This window comes from Phascolarctos cinereus, unplaced genomic scaffold (genome assembly GCF_003287225.1).
Source record: "Phascolarctos cinereus isolate Bilbo 61053 unplaced genomic scaffold, phaCin_HiC Scaffold_2;HRSCAF=192, whole genome shotgun sequence".
In the NCBI taxonomy this organism is placed as follows: domain Eukaryota; kingdom Metazoa; phylum Chordata; class Mammalia; order Diprotodontia; family Phascolarctidae; genus Phascolarctos; species Phascolarctos cinereus.
This window is the reverse complement of record NW_027555625.1, coordinates 141,765,578-141,783,737: the sequence shown is the minus strand read 5'-3', so window position 1 is coordinate 141,783,737 and position 18,160 is coordinate 141,765,578. Positions and strand designations below refer to the sequence as shown.

General features: G+C 39.8%; 1 long non-coding RNA gene across 1 annotated transcript; it reads left to right on the top strand.

The window, feature by feature from the left end:
- Window positions 1-749: 749 nt before the first annotated feature.
- Window positions 750-17,677, top strand: LOC110200404 (uncharacterized). Its single transcript, XR_002322247.2, has 2 exons — window positions 750-1,269; window positions 14,994-17,677. It is a non-coding gene; the product is annotated as an uncharacterized LOC110200404 (long non-coding RNA).
- Window positions 17,678-18,160: the final 483 nt, after the last annotated feature.

The window sequence follows — 18,160 nt, the reverse complement described above, 5'->3', positions numbered from 1 at the left end:
AGTTTCCTTTGAAATTGTCCATTTCATCATTTCCCATGGTATAATCCTATGTTATTACACAGATACACCATGATCTGTTTAGCTTTTCCCCCACTATGAAGACAACCCTTTTAGTTTCCAATTTTGACCACCACAAAAAGAGCTGCTATAAATATTTCTTTATGCATAGACCCTATTCCTCTTGCTTTCATCTTGGGGCATAGGCCTAGGGGTAGTTTGTTCAGTTGTTTTCTGGTTATGTCTGACTCTTCATGACTCCATTTGGAGTTTTCTTGGCAAAGACACTGGAGTAGTTTGCCATTTCCTTCTCCAGCTCATTTTACAGATGAGAGAACTGAGGCGAATAGAGTGAAGTGACTTGCCCAGGGTCACACAGCTAATAAGTGTCTGAGGCAAGATTGGAGCTCAGGAAGATGAGTCTTCCTGACTCAAGTCCTAGTTGCCCCTGTTGAAATGTTTGGGACTCTATTTTAAACTTTGCTCTTGCTTCTTTGTAAGCCTCTTACATGTACTTCTCACCAGAGTAAGTTGGATTTCAAATCCAATGCCTACTCTCAAAAGCAGAAGTAATGCCTCAAAATGAGCAAGGGCTATATAACTCTTCTCTAGGCTTGATATTAGTCATGGTAAATGGACCAAATGGTCAAGCATCTCCACTATCTAATAGTTCTGTTATGCCAGAATAGAGGAACCAGAAGAATCCCGTGATTCAGTCACCACTGGGCTAGGCCTAGAAGACAGCCAAGAAGTCCAAGTTCTGAACTTTCTAGATAGTCATTTGGGAGCCTGTGGATATTAGGAATCAGAAATGACCTCAGATCCTTGTATGAGGATTTTCTGTCAAAGCAGAGATTGGGGAGTCCATGGCAGATTTGGAAACTTTGGTAGGCAATTAGATACAACAGTCAAGGGAGACAATGAGGAATATGTCTTAACATGATATTACCTTCTTAGGTGGTGAGCCTTACTTGGAACACAGAAGACATTTAGCTGTGGAAGAAATACAGCAGTATACTCAGTGCTGGTCACTGAACAATTATTTTCTCTACACTGATCGAGATCTTCCTCTTTGTCTTTCATATTGGGGTTTTTTTTATTGTTTGTGGATGAATGTTTGCGTTTCACCCTTTCGTGTACTTTTAATGCTAAAAATGTTAATGACTATGAAATTAGGCCCACATCATTCTTCAGGAGCAATGTGGACTTGGAAGCATTGAGCCTAAGAGAAAGGACAACTGTACCATATGTGAATGAGCCCTAAGTCTTTTGGTAAGTCCTGGTTTCCCACCCTCTTCAACCAATCAATCAAGAAGCATTTATTAGAAGCTTCCTATCTGCCAATGCTAAGTGCTGGGAGTGCAAGGAAAAAGCAAGATAGTCTTACCCTCAAAAAAGTTTCATTCTAATGTGGAAGACAGTGTGTACACATATAGTTGTACACATATGCATACATGGGATACAAGGTAGCCCTAGAGGGGAAGATATTAGTGGGCTAGGATAGGGGATTTGACTGGAAAAGCCTCTTGCAGGAAGTGGCATCTTGAAGAAAGATAGGTGGAGGTGAGGAGGGTGAGTGTTCTAGGCATAAGGGATAACCAGAGCAAAGGAACAGAGATGGGATGTGGAACATTGTGTGTGAGGGATAAAAAGTAGGCCAATATGGCTAGAATTGGAGAATAAAGGGAGGGAATAACATACAGGAAGACTGGAAATATTGAGACCAGAGGTCCTAGGTAGAAGACCAGATCTTGGGTAACCACTGTAGGGGTTTCTTTAGCCCTCTGTGAGGTCTATTCACTCAATAAGACATCAGGGGAAAAGTATTTCGGTTACCCTTTGTAATGTGGCATCCTCTGTTCAGAGCTATGCCAATTGGCAGAGTTGAGACCTGGGGCAATGATACCTCCAGATAAATAAAAAGTGATGAGAAGACTTGACCACATACTTAGCTGCTCAAACTTTTTTGATGGATTCTTTTATGAAGGCAAACTAGGCCATCTTTTGCCTCAATTTTTACCAGCCTTTAATCACGGAATGGGCTTTGCCTCAGACAAAATGAGATCTCGGAAAGACCTTACTTAAAAAAACCAAAGTCCTCTATTGCATCTGAGGTCATCGCCAGTCATCTGACCTAAGTTTTGCAACTGGACTCTGATGACTCTGGAGGACAAAGTGAGGTTGATGACTTTACTAGCCTGCCTCACTTAAATTAATACACTTGCAAGTCAAGACATCACCCTCCTGATGTCATTGGACTTCTTTAAATCTTAAGCCTTTATAATTAATTCTTAAGATATGAGACAAATACGTATGTTCCTTTTAAAATTTTTTAATTAAAAAAATATATTTCCTCCTCCCATTGCCCTCCCACAGAGGGGAAAAAACAACTTTGCAACAAATGTGCATAGTCAAGCAAAATAAATCCCCATATTGGGTATATTAAATATATATGTATATACATAAGCTTATATATATATATATATATATATATATATATATATATATATATATATATATATATCAGTATATGTCTTCTGTATCACTATGTTAATCTTATATATCAACATCTGTGTGTATATTAGACATATGGGTATCTGTACCCTGCATCCATCATCTCTCTTTTAGAACGGAGATAGCACGTTTCCTCATAAGTCTTCTTTAAACATGATTTGCCACTGCATTGATCAGAGTTCTTAAGTCTTTCACTGTTGTCTTTACAGTCTTGTTGTATAAACTGTCATCCTGGTTCTGCTCACTTCACTCTGCATCAGTTCAAATTAAATACATTCCTCCCAGTGTTTTGTTGTGCGTTCTCTCACTCTGGCCAGGAGAGTCTGCCATTCCTATAGTTTAAGCTGTGGTCCAGGAATCCGAATCTAGTTTTGGATACCATCTTCTCAGCCTTCTGTTCATTTCAAAAACAGCTTTTCTCTTGTTCATTCCTTACCTTCAGTGGGGTATACAGGTGATGAAAATACCACCTGTGCCGCTTCTGGTCTTTGGTTTTTTGCCAAAGACTTTGTAATCCTTGGCAGTGCTTTCTAGGTTTCTTCTGACAGTATCCCTGGGGTCCATGTGACTTACCAGAAGTGGGTAGTAGTTATTCATTTTGAAAAGTCTTAGATTTTTGTTATGTCTTAGACACATGCCCCAGGAAGACCATAGACATCTTTATTGTTAATATCAGTTTGACAGTTCTACAGTGCCTCTGAGGAAGGAGTCAGCAACTACCATTCTTCTCTTCTCCCTCTGATCCTTAGTGACTGATCTCTCCCCTGACAGTACCTGTATCTGCTTTATCATTGCTTGGAGGACAAGCAGCTGCTTTACCATAGAATATCCAACCTCCTCCTCTTCAAGATGACCCTCTGTTTTCTAGATCTAAAAGAAGAATAGCCCTTCTTCCTTTTATCCTTGGGTGGCATTCTTCCATTTTCCAACCTACTTTTTACTTTGCTTCTTCAGGTCCTTTCTCTCCTTTTTAATTTATTTTTATTTTTGTGCTGTGGCTTGTCTTGCAACTGTTAAAGGAAAATTTAATTGTCCCTGATAACTTGGGTGTGGAGAGATGTTCTGTGAGCCCTTCACCTTCTTTTTTTAGCAAGTGATGAACGTCACTTGGAACATAGATGTCATTTAGCTGTGGAAGAAATACAACAGTATACTTGGTGCTGGTCACTGAAACATTCTTTTCTCCATACTGATTGAGATCTTCCTCCATGTCTTTCATATTGTTTATGGATGGGTAAAGTTTTCATTTCACTTTTTCAGTTGCTGGATTAATACCTTCATACCCTTACAATCTTTGTCACTTCTTAATTGGAGAGCCATATCTGAGAGGACAGCATGGCATAGTGGATAAGTCACTGGACAATCAGTAAGACTTGGGTTTAAATTTTGCTTCAGACATTCACTAGATGAGTGAGTTTGGGTAAATAATTTAAACTTTTTGTGCCTCAGTTTACTCATCTGTTAAATGAGGGGATTAGACTAGATGGATTTGGAAGTCCCTTCCAGCTCTAAATCTCTGTCTTTTTCCTCCAGCACTTATTACAAAGAAAATAACTATATGTATGTATGTGTATGTGTGTGTGTGTGTATATATATATATATGTACATATGTATATATATACACACATATGTAACATATGCATATTATACTATCTGTGTATATTTGGGGAGGGAGAGAGAGAAGAAGAAGAAGAACACACTAGGCTAAAGTAATTAGATATCCACGGTTGTCCATTCTGAATCTTTCCAGACCAGGCATAGTCATCTACCTAATAGTTAATAGTTTGAAATTCTTCTCTTGACAACTGTTTGTTAGCCTTTGATCACTAGACTATTGGGAAATGGCTCTTGATATAATATTTTGTGCTAATTTTAGGTAACTGTCTTAGATTCTAAGGTATGGATGGGTTATGATCACCAAAAATTTCCACACCTAACAAAATCAAAGGTCCATGATCACTGACAATAGAAGCGTTCTGGATGGGATGGTAATTTGTGGTTCTAGGCTTCTTAATTTCCTTCCATATCAAATACTTCTCCCAGTAACTTGCTCACAAACTCTTGACTCTGGTCAGAGTGGATTTTGAAATGAAGACATATTTGACACTTTGATCTGACAGGAAGAAATCTTTCCCATAACAGTCCCTGCTCTCTTTGGACATTGTAAATATCCTCTTATTCCAGGTTGGGTTCTGGCAGCTAAGTGGTACAGTGGATAGAGTACTGGACTTCAATGAAGGGAGACCTGAATTGAACTCCCACTTCAAATCCTTATTAGCTATGCTACCCTGGCAAGTCACTTCACCTGCCTCAGTTTCCTCATCTCTTAAATGGGCATAATGACAGCATCTACCTCCCAGGGTTATTAGGAGGATAAAATGAGGTTCTATGTAAGACACTTTGCAAATCATAAAGTGCTATGTAAATGCTAGTTGTTGTTGTTGTTATCATTTCAGGTAAAGTGGTCATTAACTATCAGGATGTTGTTCACGTTTTTCTGAAAGCACAAAGTCTATTCTTGCCATCTCCAAGGATTTTCTGCTGCTTTTGCCTTCAGGGTAAGCAGCTCAAGTTATCATGACCCTCCTGTGAACACGTTTAATGCAAGTTTACACTCTGTGTGTGTGTGTGTGAGAGAGAGAGACATAGAGACAGAGAGGCAGAGACAGAGAGAGAGGGAGGGAGAGAGAGATTATCAGCCGTCTTTCAGAGCTACTAAGCTGTTGTTGACCAGGCATAGAGTTTTCTCTTGTAAATTTTTGGTGAGGCAATCAGGGTTAAGTGACTTGCCCAGGGTCACACAGCTATTAAGTGTCAAGTGTCTGAGGTTGGATTTCAACTCAGACTCCAAGGCCAGAGCTCTACCCACTGCACCACCTAGCTGCCTCATTTATGTGGCTTTGTTAAGATGTGCTTTTTGTATGTAGTAAATTATTGTTTTTCTTATTTTGCCATTTTCTTCTGTTTTATTAGACTGCTTAATTCATTCACATTTAAAGTTATGATTGCCAGGTTTGTGTTTTCTTTCTTTTTTTTTTTTTGTTTAATTTTCATCCCTTTCCTCTTTTAAGTCAGTGCTTTAACCTTAGGGTTTTTTTTTTTACATTAATTTAATGCCAGTCTGTTTCCACAGATTCTCCTCACGTTCTCATTTCCTGGGTTCCCTCTCATTCTTTGCATTTTAATAAGTTAATTTTTCTTTCTATTCATTAATTTATTCATTTGTTCCTTTATCTATTTCCCACTCTTCCTTAGCCGTTCTTTCTTGTGCAGATTGTGTGGTTCAAAATCTGCCTCATCCATCCCCCAACATCCTAGCTTAATATTCTTTTGTGTTTCCCCTTTCTAAAAGATTTCTTTTGCTCCTTCCTCTTCCTTATTTCTACCCCTTGCTGGTTGTTTTTTTCCCTGAACTCTATTCTCTAATTCATGGGCTATACTCTGATATATTCCTTTGTTTTGGGGTTCCATTTATTTTCATGAGAGGTAGAGCTTCTGAAGTACCACATTTGAATTATCTCTTCTACCTTATCTATTTATAGATTTTAGCATTTAATATACATTATAGCATTTATAGATCTGACACCATCCATCCTCCTCCCTTCTTCTGTACTTCATTCCCAGAGGTAAATTCATAAAGTAACAGTAGGTGAGCTGGTAATCACCCTCTAACCTGAGCCCTTAGCTATGGTCTTACCTCCAGTCCTTATCCTCATTTAACTCTCCTAAGGTCAATATAATCCTCTTTCTGCTGGCTAACCCCAGGGCCTTATTAATATCCTCTCCTGGGGTGGAATGCTGGCTTGGGAAGCATAATCTTTGCTCTAGAGAAGATAGTCATCTATTATACACATTCTTCCTGAATAAGGTCCCAATTTCTTATCACAAATATAGATCTTCCTCACCCCCAGAGGAACTTTCTTTATCATCTTTAATTTACCCCTCCAGTGCAAGATCCACTTTCTACTCCACTCCCAAGGCCTTTCCCTCCACTGTTCTTACCTTCCCCTTCCCCTCATACTTGATGAAAAGCTGAAGAAATAACCATCCCTCCTCTGCTCACCTCCAGACTGAGTGGGGTATTCAGTGTCTTCAGCCCGTGCCTCCCCTCTCACAACTCAAGCAACTTCCTCCTCTGCAATCTGCCCCCTTCCCAAGATAGTCATTAAAGTGCACTTTGAACTATTCAGTTCTTTCTCCTTCCCTAAGCTTGGGTCTTTAAGGTCCCCTTGAGTCTTTAGTTTTAGTTCCCTTTGTCTTCTCTTCATCCCTCTCATGCCTCCTATAGATGGCTTTAATTTCTTCATCTGGGAACTGTCTGTTCATATCCTTTGACCATATATCAATTGGGGAATGGCTTGTAGTCTTATAAATTTGTCTTAATTTTCTATATATTGTAGAAATGAGGCCCTTTTCAGAGAGACTCGTAAAAATTCATTCCCATTTTTCTACCTTCCTTCTAATCTTAGTTGCATTGGCTTAGTTTGAGCAAAAACTTTTCAATTTACTGTAATCAAAATTATCTATTTTGCTTTTCATAATGTTCTCTGTGTCCTGTTTGGTCATGAATTCTTCTGTTCTCCATAATCTGATAGGTAAACTATTCCTTGTTCTCCCAGTTTGCTTATAGTATCAGCCTTTATATCTAAATCATGAACCCATTTTGACTTTATTTTGGTATATGGTATGAGATTTGGGTCTATGCCTAGTTTCTGCTATGCTCTTTTCCAGCTTTCCCAGCAGTTTTTTTCAAAGAATGGGTTCTTGTCCCAGAAGCTGGGGTCCTTGGGTTTATCAAATATTAAATTACTATAGTCATTGACTACTGTGTCTTGCATATTTAACCTATTCCACTGATCCACCACTCTATTTCTTAGCCAGTACCAAGCAGTTTTGATGATTGCTGCTTTATAATACAATTTAAGATTCAGAATGGCTAGTCCACCTTCCCCTGCATTTCTTTTCATTAGTTCCGTTGATATTCTGAACCTTTTGTTTTCCCAAATGAATCTTGTTATTATTTTTTCTAACTCTATAAAATAATTTTTTGGTAGTTTGATTGGTATGGCACTGAATAAGGAAATTAGCTTAGGCAGGATTGTCATTTTTATTATATTAGCTCGGCCTACCCATGAGCAACTGATGTTTTTCCAGTTATTTAGATCTGATTTTATTTGTGTGAAAAGTGTTTTGTAATTGTGTTCATAGAGTTCCTGGGTTTGTTTGGGGAGGTAGACTCCTAAATATTTTATAATGTCTACAGTAAGTTTAAATGGAATTTCTCTTTCTATCTCTCACTGTTGGGCTTTGTTAGTAATATATAGAAATGCTGATGATTTATGTGGGATTATTTTATAGCCTGTTACTTTTCTACAGTTGTTTATTATTTCAAGTAGTTTTTTTACTCGATTCTCTAGGATTCTCCAAGTATATCATCATGTCATCTGCAAAGAGTGATAGCTTTGTTTCTTCTCTGCCTATTCTAATATCTTCAGTTTCTTTTTCTTCTCTTATTGTTAAAGCTAAGGTTTCCAGTACAATATTGAATAACATTGGTGTAAATGGACATCCTTGTTTCACCCCCGGTCTTATTGGAAATGCTTCTAGCTTGTCCCCATTACATATAATGCTTCCTGAAGGTTTTAGATAGATGCTATTTATTATTTTAAGGAATACTCCATTTATACCTATGCTTTCTAGTGTTTTTAATAGGAATGGGTGTTGTATTTTGTCAAAAGCTTTTTCTGCATCTATTGAGATGATCATGTGGTTTCTGTTGGTTTTGGTGTTGATATGCTCAATTATGCTGATAGTTTTCCTAATATTGAACCAACCCTGCATTCCTGGTATAAATCCTACCTGGTCATGGTGTATTATTCTTGTGATAAGTTGCTGTAATCTATTTGCTAATATTTTGTTTAAAATTTTTGCATCTATATTCATTAGAGAAATTGGTCTATAATTTTCTTTCTCTATTTTGACTCTTCCTGGTTTAGGTATCAGCACCATATTTGTATCATAAAAAGAATTTGGTAAGACTCCTTCTTCACCTATTTTCCCAAATAGTCTATATAGTATTGGAATTAATTGTTCTTTAAATGTTTGATAGAATTCACATGTAAATCCATCTGGCCCTGGAGATTTTTTCCTAGGGAGTTCATCAATGGCTTGTTCAATTTCTTTTTCTGAGATGGGGTTATTTAAGTATTTTACTTCCTCTTCGGTTAATCTGGGCAATTTATATTTTTGTAAATATGTATCCATTTCACTAAGATTGTCAAATTTGTTGGCATATAGTTGGGCAAAATAATTCCTAATTATTGTTTTAATTTCCTCTTCCTTGGTGGTAGCTTCACCCTTTTCATTCTTGATACTAGTAATTTGGTTTTCTTCTTTCTTTTTTTAAATTAAATTAACCAAAGGTTTATCTATTTTATTGGTTTTTTCATAAAACCAGCTCTTAGTTTTATTTATTAGTTCAATAGTTTTCTTAATTTCAATTTTATTAATTTTTCCTTTGGTTTTCAATATTTCTAATTTGGTGTTTAGTTGAGGATTTTTAATTGTTCTTTTTCTAGTTTTTTTAGTTGTATGCCCAATTCATTAATCTCCTCTTTTTCTATTTTATTTATGTAAGCATTTAGAGATATAAAACTTCCCCTAAGAACTGCTTTCACTGCATCCCATAGGTTTTGGTATGTTGTCTCATTATTGTCATTCTCTTGAATGAAATTATTGATTGTTTCTATGATTTGTTGTTTGACCCAATCATTTTTTAGGATTAGATTATTTAGTTTCCAATTATTTTTTAGTCTATCTTTCCATGGCCCTTTATTACATATAATTTTTATTGCATCATGATCTGAAAAGGATGCATTTAATATTTCTGCCTTTCTGCATTGGATTGTGAGGTTTTTATGCCCTAGTACATGGTCAATTTTTGTGTATGTGCCATGTACTGCTGAGAAAAAAGTATATTCCTTTCTATCCCCATTCAGTTTTCTCCAGAGGTCTATCATACCTAACTTTTCTAATGTTCTATTCACCTCCTTAACTTCTTTCTTGTTTATTTTGTGGTTAGATTATCTAGTGCAGAGAGGGGAGGTTCAGGTCCCCACTAGTAGTTTTGCTGTCTATTTCTTCCTGTAACTCCCTGAACTTCTCTCTAAGAATTTGGATGCTATACCATTTGGTGCATATGTGTTTAGTAATGATATTACTTCATTGTCTATGGTGCCTTTTAGCAGGATGTAGTTTCCTTCCTTATCTCTTTTCATTAGATCTATTTTTGCTCTTGCTTTGTCTGAGATCATGATTGCTACCCCTGCTTTTTTGACATCAGCTGAAGCATAGTATATATTCTGCTCCAGCCTTTTACCTTTACCTTGTGTGTGTCACTCTTTTTCAAATGTGTTTCCTGTAAACAAAAAATTGTAGGATTATGGTTTTTAATGCATTCTGCAATCCATTTCCGTTTTATGGGAGAGTTCATCCCATTCACATTCACAGTTATGATTACTATCTGTGTCTTTTTCTCCATTCTTTGTCCCTGTTTATGTTTTCTTTCTCCTTTTCCTTTCCCCCTTCACTAGTGTTTTGCTTTTGACCACCACCTCCTTCAGTCCCTCTCCCTTTATTATCCCTTTCCCTTTTCTTCCCCTATACACTTACTTCTTCTTTCCTCCCTTCTATCCCCCCTCCCTATTTTTTCCCCTTTTCCCTCCTACTGCCTATAGGGCAAGTTCGTTTTCTTCTTGAGCCAAATCTGATGAGAGTAAGGTTCAAACAATGCTCACCTCCCCCTCCCTTCTTTCCCTCTGCTGTAATACGATTTTGTGTCTTTTCCTGTAATGTAATTTACCCTTGTCTGCCTCCTTTCTCAGTACATTTTCTAAGATCAGATAATCCACTTACTTGGATCCATTTAACCCACTTGATTAGGTATTTTTTTTTATCATTACATCAAAGTCAACTAATATCCACACCTTTTATGTATGCTCCTTTTGTTTTCCTTTTAGGCAATTGGGGTTAAGTGACTTGCCCAGGGTCACACAGCTAGTAAGTATCAAGTGTTTGGTCTGAGTCTGGATTTGAAGTCAGGTCCTCCTGACTTCAGGGCAGGTACTCTATCCACCAAGCCATGTATACTCCTTTAACGTGGTGTAATAACAATACAGTTCTCAACAGTTGCAAGTGTCATCTTCCCTTGTAGAGATGTAAACAGTCCACCCTTATTAATAACATTTTGTATCTTTCTGTCCCATTTACCTTTTTATGTCTTTCTTGAATCTTACACTTGAAGATCAAATTTTTTGTTGAACCCTGGTCTTTTTATCAGGAAGGTTTGGAAGTCTCCTATTTCACTGAATATCCATCTCCTCCCTTGAAAAATCATGGTCATTTTCACTGGGTAGTTGATCCTTGGCTGCAATCCAAGCTCCTTTGCCTTATGAAATATCATGTTTCATGCCCTGCGGTCTTCTAATGTAGAAGCCGCAAGGTCCTGTGTAATCCTGACTGTGGTTCCATGATATTTAAATTATTTCTTTCTGGCTGCTTGCAGCACCTTCTCTTTCATCTGGTAATTTTGGAATTTTGCTATTATATTCCTTAGTGTCTTCAATTTGGGATCTCCTTCAGGTGGGGAGCGGTGTATTCTTTCTATGGTTATTTTACTTTCTGGTTCTAGGACTTCAGGGCAGTTTTCCTTTATGATTTTCTGAAAGATACTATCCAGGCTCTTTTTTTCATCATGATCTTCAGGTAGTCCAATAATTTTTAAACTGTCTCTCCTGAATCAATTTTCCAGGTCAGCTGTTTTACCAATGAGGTATTTTATGTTTTCATGTGTTTTTTCATTTTTTTGTTTCTGTTTGACTGATTCTTGCTCTCTCATAGAGTCATTAATTTCCATTTGTCCAATCCTAGTTTTTAACAGATTGTTTTCTTCTGTTAGTTTTGTACTTCCTTCTTCAGTTGGCCAATTGTGTTTTTTAGGGACTTATTTTCTTCAGTGTAATTTTTTTCTAATTGGCCAATTGTATTTTTGAAGGACTCTTCTACCTCTCTCATGTGACTTTTAAAATCCTTCTTGAGCTCTTCTAAGGTTTTTTGGGCTTCAGACCAGTTCATATTCCCTTTTGATGTTGCAGATGTGGGTTTGTTGACAATGTTGTCCTCCTCAGAATTTCTGTCTGGATCTCCACTCTTCTCATAATATGAATCTATGGTACTTTTTTTTTTTTACTCATAGTTTCTTTATTCCCTGGCCTTTAAAAAGATTGAGCTCTCCTGCTGGGGGGAACAGAGAGCACTGACTCAAGCTTCTTGTGTTGGGAGTGTAGGTCTTGGTCACTAGCTTTGTGTGCTGGGGCCTCTTATGTTGGTAGGCTGTAGGGTTCTGGCAGCTTATCTCATGTTGGGCTAGAATCAGCAAAGCTGGAACTTTCAGGCAATTCTAGGTTGCCTGCTTTTCCTTTCCTTCAGCTTTCTTCAGCTCCTTTTAGATGGATGCTGCAGGGCGTTTATCTGCCTGGGGCCCCTTGCAGTGATGCCTCCCTCATTTCTGCTAATGCAGTGGGAGATTCCTTTGTGGTAGAGTGCCTAGGTACCTGGTGTTTTTCTGAGCTGGTTTCCACCGGTTCCCACTGCCTTCACTGAGGCACTTAGAGGTCCAGGTGTTGGTGTTTGCCTGTTCTACCACCTGGGCTTCAGGATTTCTTCCTGGTTGACAATTGGAGGCTTCAGGGCTCACCTAGTGTTGGGTTGGAACCAGCAAGGCTGGGACTTTAAGAAGACTTTAGGTTGCTTTCTTCAGCTCCTTTCCCATGAATGTACTTATCTGCCTGGGGCCCCTTGTAGTTCTGCCTCCCTTATTTTTGCTGAGGCACTGGGAGACCAAGCCTGTATGTGCCCCATGTGTCGTTCTTCTAGGACAGCCAGTTGGGAGGGTCACAGTTTAGAAGACTGAACATAAAGAGAGAAATAAACCCTAAGGCATCAAAGGCAAGAAAAGTTGAGGTCATACTCAACTAAGAGACTAAATTAGAAAAAGAAGCTTAGAAAAAGGGGTGTGGCTCTTGATACACTTTAAAATTTGATACCCCAATAGTAAAATTATGTGAAAAATATGAGACGGTAAGTGACTTAGAGGCTAATAAGATGGGCAGGTACAGTTGGGGCGTTATGATATGAATGTAAAAGAAAGATCAGCCTAAATGCAAGGAGGAATGCTCACACTTGAGGTAGGAGGGTGAGTTGGAAGATAGTGGGAGACAGAAGTAGAAAACAATGAAATGATTTGAATTAGGATACTGAAGTCATAATAACATTGACTCTGAGTAGCACATCTGACAACTGACTCGTCCCATGTAGATGTACAGAAGTAGAGGGAGTGATTGCAGAAGTAGCCTCATGAAAACCTCATTAGGGCTAACCATCTCTTTGGTTCTTCCTGCCATATCTCTGCTCAGTTAACCATTGATTTCCTCCCTTGCAAAGGGGAGTTCCCCACCTGGTAGGCCACAGGCCCAGCCATTTTGCTTGTGGATATTATGGAAACATTTGTCATGAGTTGGAAATCCTTGCTCAGACTTTACCCAAGATCAAAACAAGTACGGGAAACTAGACCTAGCAAAACTATGCAAGATCTGTAATTCCCAGACCTAAGCCCGGAAAAACATAGGTGTCATCTTAATGACTTCACACTATTTTCACACATGATGAAAGAGAGTAGGTGGGGAGTCAGTCAAGGGATGAGAGGAAGCAATCTAAAAAATGATCTGTCCAGGACCTTTGCCCTTCCTCAAGCAAAAATGAGAATCATAAGACTCTGAAATCCCTGTCTATTGTGTGAAATGATGGAGTAGGAAGATGCAATCTCCTAATCAGTAGAATAGGACTTAAAAACCTAAGGGAGATGCTTTCAAATAGGCACAGGGTGGAGATACCCTGCCTCAGCTTGGTGCTGCCTATAGATCATGAATCTCTCACCCTGGGGGAAGTCACTGGATCCCATCTCCCACCCCAGCTATGAGGATAAGAAGAGAGTGATTCTACAAGATTTAGAGAATATTGCATTTGAGTGATGGGGGAAACCCTCCCAAACAATACCCCTTTTAGGTCTGGGCCCACCTGAGTTTTTTAAAAACCAGACAAAGAATAGGGCATTTGGATAGCAGCTCTGAAAATTTTTGCCTGCCACAGCCTGTTAGGGGTTCTATGTTATGGGACCATGAAGACAACCAATAGCTACTGGGTCACACCCAATAGCTTAAGAATGATGCAGTGTGTGTTCAGACTTCAAAAATAAGGAAAGGAAAGGTAAGGAGAGGAGAGGGAATGAAGGGAAGGGAAGGAAAGAGAAAGAAAGAGAAAGGAAGGGAAAGGAGAAAGAGAGGAAAAGAAGGAAAGAAAAGAAAAGAAAAGAAAGAAAAGAAAAGAAAAGAAAAGAAAAGAAAAGAAAAGAAAGAAAAGGAAAGAAAAGAAAGAAAAGGAAAGAAAAGAAAAGAAAGAAAGAGAAAGCTATAGAGTAGAATGTGGTCAGGTGATAGGAGGGTTAGGCTTCCTAGCCATTTGATGACCTCATGACCCTCTTAATTTATCCTGGTTGATCCCCAGCCAACAAAGCAAGCCATGCAAAGGGAGAGAGGGCCTTTCCAGAGACTCTAAGCACAAGTTAGAGATGCATTGAGACTGGTTTGGGTATGTTCCTCTAAGCAGAGTGAGACAAGACTAGAATGCCTTATTTGTGCAGAGACAACAGATTTCTACCAAAAGGTCACTAGAAATGTGGTGAGAAAAACCAAAGGAACAGGAAGCCCTAATGATAGGAAGGTCCTAAGCAACTGGGGTAAAGACCTAACAAAGTACCTTCCACAAGAGAAGTGGGACAGACAGTGACAAATCACCTGTGTTTACCATCTGGAGTTTATCCAGGAGTTATAAAATAACCTAACCATCTCACTCCTCTGGGATGTGGGAAATAGAGAAAGTCTGGTACCAGGTATGATTTTATGGTGACCCTGAATATTGAAATGGATGCTGGGCCCTCCTCCAGATACCTCAGGATAAAGAACCAGCTCTGTCATCCCCATTTTGAGGTATAGGGTGACCAGTAATTATACCTTACGTTAGCCAGAGGGAAATGGTAGGCTCAATAGCACGATAGGATCTGGCTACCATGAGCCACAATGCCAAGGGTTAGTGTGTTCCCAAAAGGGACCTCCAAAAAGGAAGAAGAGTCTCTAATACAAGGATGCAATGGGGTTTGGCACCTTGAGTACCACCATTTGATGGCTTCTCCTGACCAGATAGATACTGATTCAGTTTGTCGCTGGTTTCATGAATTTTAGGCCCAAACCAGCCCTCAGTAAGGATTCCCATTTGTGTTACCAACCCAGAATACAAAAAGTCTGGGTGACTCTGGGCACCGTTTGTCTTTTCTCTGATGAGGTGACCTATGAATGTATCCCTTCTTCTAGGCTAACATCACCACATCCATGCATGTAGATGTGGGGTACTTCCTCCATTGAGTGGCAAAAAGTAAAGAACACGAGCAAGAAAGACTGGACAGCAATGATTGGACTAGACAAAGCTTCGAATTCTTCCTTCTGGTGGGAATCCTTTCTGGGATGCTCCAAAGACAATGACTCTACTAGAGGCTCAGGCATATTTTTTCAATGCCTTTGTTTGATACTTTGCTAAGAGTTCCTATAGTTTTATGTTTGTGGGAATGGAGAGCTTTTGGAAAAAATAAAACCCATGCTACACACTTGGAAAGAGTCTTGGTGGCTGCCTAGTATCATTCAAGGTATGGAAGGATACAGCCTGACCAAACCAGGCATCTCCCCCCGATACCCCTCAGGAAGGAGGGGTCAGGTAGACACAGACTTGACTGAGCAATCAATGAGCATGGCTCCTGTGACATGAGAGGAGCTGTACCAACCCCCGGTGTGCATCCTTAATAGCTCACTTGTGATTGGCATCTTCAGAAAGTTTGCTGGGGCTCTGCTTACCCTAGGCTAATGCTTTTGAAAAATGAAATTCTGTTGAAAATGAAGTAGCTGCTGTTACCACCACCCTCATCCCAGAGTATAAAACACTGATACCCCTAAATGCTGTTGCCACTCAGACCCCATCTGGACATATTTTGCCTCTCAGGGACCAAAACAGGGAGCTGAGAAGCCAAGTGGCTGTTGGAGATGATTAGTACATGTGTCCTTGTGTCCTTTCTATGGTTACCACTGGTGGTTCAGATATGATCAATAAACTCTGTAGAATTGGATTTAAGGAATGTTTTTATTCCCTGAAATCTAGGACCATACTAAATTCTACTTCCAGGAAGTGGAAAAGGCTTCTAACCATTTCTTAAGAGTTGGATTTCACAGATCCTCCATTAAGTTACTTGGATGCCTCATTGTGGTGTGGAGGTGACCCTGGATTCTCAAAGGCCATGCCAGTGGAATGCTGACAGTTTCTACCAAGCTAGAAAGGCTTCAAGTATGGGCCTGGCGACAGGCTATGTGTCTTATATCCAAAGACCAGGCCACTAGGCTTGAGGAAGCTCATTACCAAGTTTGGCTATGAGGTAGTAACTTATGTTCCATGCCCAAGAACACGTGTAGATCATCTACTAAGTTCTCTTTGAGTTGAGATCTGGGTTGGAGGAGGGAGTACCCACACTGCCGAAATCACAGAACCTTGATTCAATACTAAGTGATTTCACCAACTTGGAAAATTCCTGGCTTGGATTTGGGAAAGGCAACTGAAGCCCCTCTGCCCCCTTCCATTCTGTTTACTAGATGACCCCTGAAGAAAATGGTAATAATGATAACAATAGTGATAATAGAGATAATTCCAATCTAGGAAAAAACCCTTTCTAGGCAATGTTCATGAAAGAAGCTTATATTTGGGGATGCCCTGTATCGAGACCAATAATCCATTTTTGATGAGGACCTTATCAGAGTTGCTTGATACACATGTCAAGGCATCTTCTAGGGACAGGAAATCAGGATCTGACCAGTTTTCATCACTGATCACTCCAATTCTGGTGCATGCTATCACGATTCTAGAGCAGTACAGACCTTGACCATGGATGGACACAGACACAAGTGACCACCCCTGTGCACCACAATGATTATGTAAGGGGCGAGGACCCAGGACCAAACACCCCAGCTGGACTGCACCTCCCAACTATAACAGGCTTCTGCCCTACACTCTCACTACAAGCTTCATTTATCTCCATCCAGAGGCTCATTTGATCCCAAATGTTCCAGCCCTCCTTCCTAACAAGCTCCCCTAAACATCCTAGAAGTCCCAGGGAAATCAGCCACCTGCCCCTTCCTTAAGCCGTTTGTAGAAACCCTAGGCTTGAGGGAGTATCCTGGGAAAAGTCTCCCACATGCAAACCAAGCCTGTATGTGCCCCATGTGTCATTCTTCTAGGACAGCCGGTTGGGAGGGTCACAATTTAGAAGACTGAACTTGAGAACCTGCAGGTTGGCATGGACCTTCTGTCACTGGGATTCTATGAGACTGTAGCTTTGAAAGTCTTAAAAGAGCTACAATAGAGTTATGTGACCATACAAAAAAACAAGAGCAGAAAAGAAATGTGACTTATAAGGCATGCTTACGATGCACTGCCTCTGCTTTGGACATGCCCTGTTTTCCTGTCTATTTTCTGGAAACTTCCATATTCTCTGCTTATGTCTCCCATTTTATTCTCTGGGTAATATCTAGTGTCTCCTTGCCTATGACATCAGAGATAGAAAACCGACCAGATGATGCCCTGAGCGAGAACCGGCTCCCTCCTTATGAGACCTCTGCCCCTGGAGCTTCCCTGTCACTGGAGGTAATGTTTCCCAAGCTGTCCCACACATCGGCTAGGAGCAGAAGAGAGTCCGCTGGTGCTGAGCCTGAAAGTGGCCTTTTCAAGGCACCAGCACTGATCCCCTTCCTCTTCCTGGTGTGGCCTAAAGTCACACCTTAGGTTCTAGCAACTTTCCTGCTTGTGTTTTCCTCTTGTGGCCCGTCTTCTAAAACTGTCCCAAAGGCAAACAACTTGTACCACTTCCCCAAGGTGTTTCAACTTATTATTTGTTTTAGGCCTTGGACGCTCCCCTGTGTGAGTTAATATGTATCATAATAAAGGCCTATTTACACTTTTCTGGACTGTCTGGTTCTTTTGGGAAACCCCCTCTACATCCCATAATTGTTATCAAGAACACTGAGGAAGCTTGTCCCTTTGAGGACGAAGCAGTGGGGTGAGGAGGCATGAAGGCCAGTGTATGCCCACTCATTATTAAGAGGAAGGTGTGCTTAAGTACAGGCCTTTTCCTTCCCAGTGTGTGTCCTTGAGCTTCACCCACACTGGGTTCACCAGTTCCTGACTGTTGGCCTCCCAGTGGATACTCCATTTTGTCAGGTTTGGATTTCTGCCAGCCCATTCAATTTATTTTAACCTGGCCTGATTCTCATGGCTCCTGGACTCCTTAGAGAAGGCAGAATATGCTGCTCCTGACTCTCTCAGGTTCTAGGTTTATTCCTCATAACTGTTTACCTCCCCTCTTTCCCCATTCCCCACAAAACTACCTGTATTGTTGATGTGAGAGCTAGTTTCTAAACCTCTGGAACATAATTTTATTCCTTCT